This window comes from Blastomyces dermatitidis (assembly GCF_000003525.1).
Source record: "Blastomyces dermatitidis ER-3 genomic scaffold supercont1.5, whole genome shotgun sequence".
NCBI classification, from domain to species: domain Eukaryota; kingdom Fungi; phylum Ascomycota; class Eurotiomycetes; order Onygenales; family Ajellomycetaceae; genus Blastomyces; species Blastomyces dermatitidis.
The window spans coordinates 3,703,161-3,708,492 of NW_025544778.1; positions in this window are offsets into that span (position 1 = coordinate 3,703,161).

The following is a 5,332-nucleotide window of genomic DNA, read 5'->3' on the forward strand; positions in this document are numbered from 1 at the left end:
AGAACTTACATATATTGATTACAACTGAAAATCAGGCAAAACTATATACTTGTAAAACTAAATTTGACTGCTATCTTCAAGATAATCTGATGAATTTACACATTAAATCAATTCTAGAGTTATGAAAAATTGTTGAGAGTACATATTCAACTGTTGTACTGATGATATGTAATATTCTGACAATTTCATTGACAGAGATGAGAATGAAGTGAAAGTTCAACTCAAGTTGAGATATTTATCACTATCACTGAGAACAATTACAAGGAGAAACAATCAAGAAACTCATGATTATAAAACATAAAATTATCAGACAGTTTAATATCTCTGATCACAGTATATCAGAGAAGTGTAGTTTTCATAAGAAAGTGAAGAATAAACTTACACAAGAATGTATTTAGTTGTTTCATGAGTGTTATTAATAATTATTATCAAATTCTGATTATATAAGCAATCACTGAATGAACTGAATGAAACTAATTTTAATCTTCAGTCTCAGTCTCATTCTGATTTTGAAAGAATAATCATCTTTCACAGTTTATTCTGAAAAATTACTCTCATTTCACTGTTCTTGAATTAAATCTGGTCATTTTTCATGTCATTTCTCTCAGAAATGGTTCATTTTCAGATTTTTTTGAGGCTTGATTCTGGTGAGACTTACACTAAGAAATGTATGAGATCAGACCAAATGAGACCAAATGTGAAATTCATAATCTCAGCGGCCAGTCTAGTCACATTAGCCTCTCTCTTTTTATTGATTAAGAGCCGCGGTATCAGATAACACAGAACTCAGAGTTCAGATCAGATAATTATAGCTAATTTATTTCATAAGATATTATCAGCTGCAGCTGTGAAATCTCTTATTAAGAATATCTTCAATTTCTCACTCAAGTTTATTATTTTCTTCTATAATCTCTGACAGCTGTCAGTTAGAAATCAGTTGTAAAGAAAATGAGTTGATAGCAGTATAACAGAGTAAGCTTGTATGAAAGACATCATAAATCTCTGATAATGTATTAAGATGATAGTTATAACTATCTAGAACTTCTATCACTTTATACCTGATATGATAGTAATCTAGTATATGAAATGAACATGTGATCTGTATATTTTTAAGATTGAATTATATAAGATCTTCTATCTTATACTACTCTACAGAATCTCATCAGATATTAATTTAATTCTCTTAATCTTATTTCATAGCTATTATAAAGATCTCTACTCAGTTACAGATATCTCAGAGCTTTATTACTATATTATCTGTGATCTGAATCAGACTGTAAGAATTCAGTATGAACTATGTAATCTCTAGAAGATTCAACACTTTTATATAATATCTGTATATAAGAAAGAACAGACTTATATCTGTTAAAATAGTATCTTAATCATTGATAGTAATCTCTATATATAGAAGAAGATTATATCAATCATCTTATAAATAATTATAGAACTTATAAAGATAATTCTTCACAGTCTGAATTATCTATTTCAATATATCATCAGTCTCAGAGTGATAGACAGTTAACAGATAATATATAATCTTAAGAACTTGACAGATTCTTATTCAGAGAGTACTTATAAATTAACAGTTTTAATTCAATACTATAGATCTTAGTAATTCATATATCTGATAGAACAGACTCTGTAGAAAAGCTTCAGTGACTTGTTCAGTATTTATCTTATTACAAGATTTCAATATTACATCTTTACTTAATCAATTCATAATAATCAGAATGTTTCTATAATTCTTACTCTCAGATAGATTAACAGTGAAGTTAATTACTGCATCTTATCAGATTTTATCAGAGATATTAAGTAATTTCAGTAGATCTTTTCTACAGTTCTTTCATAAGATAATAGAAGAATAGTAATTACAGTTTCAGATAAAGTATCTGATACTGTTTAATATCTCAGATCAGTAAAACTCTCAGAAGATTATTCTATATAGTTATTCATAGTCTAAATAATTAGTTATATATAAATCATGTATTTCTTGTATTATCTGAGTGTGTAAGAATTCAGAGTAAGAGACTCAGTATTATTCACAGAATTATAAAGTGTTATTATCATTGATTAAACATTCTGAGATATCAGTTCTTATACATAGTTCTGAGAGAAATCAGAGTACTTCTTAACATACTATTTTAATAAGAGTCTGAAGAAGTTCATCAGCCTGAGCTGCTGTATATCATAGTTCATTCAGTATAGAAGAAATGAAGATATCAATATCAGTATCAGTTTAAAGAAAGAATATTCTAATTAAAGAAGTGTATATAGTGTCATGAGTTATTCTATCTTGATTAATTAATATCTTTGAATCTAAGAGCTGATGCTCTTGATTCATTCAGTGCATATTTATCATATCAGACAGTATATCTTATTCTCATTATAAGAGAATATCTGTTATCAAGTTCCGACTGAGGTAATAGTGTATTATAAAATGAAAGCAGCTTAAGAATTCAGATCATTGTATTTATTATTCAGTGAGTTTACAGATAATTATAAAATACTTAAGATTTTTATAATCTGTGATTATTTCAAATTCAGAGATACTTTAGAGTTCAGAGTCTCATTCTTTTAGATAGTATACAATTGTGAGAAGTTTCTTATCATAGATCTCATAATTGTATTCAGTGAGACTAGACTGATCACCGGAATCATGAATTTCATGTTTGATCTCATTTAATCTGATCTCATACATTTTTTGATGTGAATCCCGCTGGGACTGACTATCAAAAAAACATGTAAAGTGACTATATATCAGATCTTAAAATGAAATCATGACTTTAAAAAAATGAGAAAGTGGTTTCATTTGATTCCATTTAGTTTGATTCTTGGCATAAAGTTACTATTTTTAGACATTTTAAGGTTTTTTTTAGACTATTTTTAATTTTTTAAAAAGGAACACTTTTTGATAACACTCAAATGAGATTTAAAGTCATTTAAAGCAATAAAAATAATTTAAATTGAGAAGTGAAAATCATGATCTCATTTGAAAAATGTGACAAGAGTAGACAGTAAGTCTCACTGAAACAGTATGAGACTTATTATTATTATTATTCTTCAATTATAGATGTATGCAGTCAGAGACTATGACATCTACCTGAGAACTTTAGTTCTCAGGGTTTTTTCTATGTCTGTAAAGTTAACTATTGTACATTCATCAATTTCAGATATATAAAATCAGAAAATTCCAGCTCAGAATACAAAAACTGTTTACAAATTACAGTGTTTTAACATCTTTTGATACTTTGAAACCATTTGACAATATCATGACAAAAGAAAAGAGAGAAAGAACACAGTCTCAAAGATAGACACATTAAATAGATAGATAGAAAGAAATTGAAAGAAAAAGATACAGAAAAAGAAAAAGTAAAGAGAGACTATAACAAAACAAATTCTTAAAAGAGAGTGTATAGCTGTTTTAACAGACTATATCTGATTGATTTCCTCCTCTTCATATTCAGATAATTCTGAATTTAGTCATTTTCTTATAGCTGCTTGAGTTTCTGATAGAAAGTCTATTAAGTATTTAATTTCTGTCTCAGTTGAGAATAAGAATCTCATATTTAATTGATTTAGATCATACTTCTCTTTCAATCTGGCTCTGAGACTATTGTATAATGCACAGTGCATTATAATATACTCAGAATTCTCATTTGTATTGCAGAATGAGCATTCTATTGAGTCAAATCTATCATCAAATCTTTGTATATAAGATTTGAAATAGCCATGTCCTAGTTTCAGCTGTATTATAGATGAGAATATTTTCTTTTTACATTTAATTGAACAAGATTTCCACTTGGGTTTTATTTCAAATCTTGAATAATGTATACTCTTCTTTTGTTTCTGCCAGCTTTCATTCCACTTGTCTAAACAAGATTCTTTTATTTTTCTCTTTATAAAAGACCAGGATATAATTTTTTGAATAGATCTGCTTAATTCTGCACTCTTTTTTGCAGCTGAATCAGCCAATTCATTGCCATGAATATTCATATGAGCAGAAACCCAGTGCAGATGAATTCTCAGCTTTGATATTCTTCTCTTTTGAATTTTTAAAACAGAGTTTAAGATCAGTTCAAGATTCATTTGATCATTATAAATCTGACTATTTCTAAGTCTTTTTAAAGCAGCTTGACTATCAGAGAATATTCATGCCTCTTTCAAACAATTTCCTCTTTTATGAGATTTTATTTCAATGAGTTTGAAAGCTTTCACTATTACAAATAGTTCAGCATCAAAGACTTCACATTCAGAGCCTAGATTCCAGAAATCTGAGATAAAATTAATATTATCTTCAGTATAAGCAATGCCTGCGCCTAATCTATTCAAGTTCTCATTTTTTGAGCCATCTGAATAAATCAGAATAGAGTCTTTTATATTAATTATAGAAATTCTCTTCAAATGCTGTTCATATTCTTTCTCTTTTGATAGTTCACTTATTTATAAGTCTATAAGAGATTCAAGCTTTTTTCTCCAGAGAGATAACTTCTCATGATCAACTTTTTCAACATTTAAAGAAGAAAATTAATTTTTAATCAGAGAGCATAGTCTGTACAGTTGAGAAGGCATTTTCTTTGAAGAATTATTTTCATTTCAATCAAGAAATCTATTTCAATTCAGTTCATTTCCAGAGTTAATTGATGAAAATGAAGAAGAGACTCTTTCTCTGATTATATGATTTGAGCTCATCTTTACAACTCTCAGAGCATAGTTCATACAGGCCTTTTCAAATCTAATAGTAGGAGAAGGAATTGAAGCTTCAATTTCCATTGCTTTAATAGAAGATGATTTAAATGCTTTCAGAATTCTTCTCAAGGCTCTGTTTTGCAGACTTTGAAAGAGTTCAGTGAAATTCCCTTGATTATTTCATCAAACTTAAACTTCATAATCAGCTACTGATGTAATACAGGCTATATATAACTGTCTCATAGTCTGGAAGAATAGACCTCTCTCTGTATTTGATAGTCTGATTATGTTATTCAATAGTCTTTCTGCCTTGACAGTTCTTTGTTGAATGTGATATTTAAAATTCAACTTGAAGTTTAATCATACTCCTAATCATTTGACATTTACACTGAGTTTAATCTCTCTATTTAAAAGAGTTAGAGATAGTTCTTTCTCATTGAATCTAGAAAAGAAATGAATTAACTCAGTTTTATTCATATCAAATTAAATTTGATTGATATCTGCTCTAACAAAGATTTCCTTTGCAGCTTCTTCAATTACTTTCAAATTCTCTTTGATAGTTTTTGAGCTGTAGACTAGATCAATATCATCCATATAACTCAGAGATCACACTATTCTCATATTTCTATTTTTGAATAGATATGCA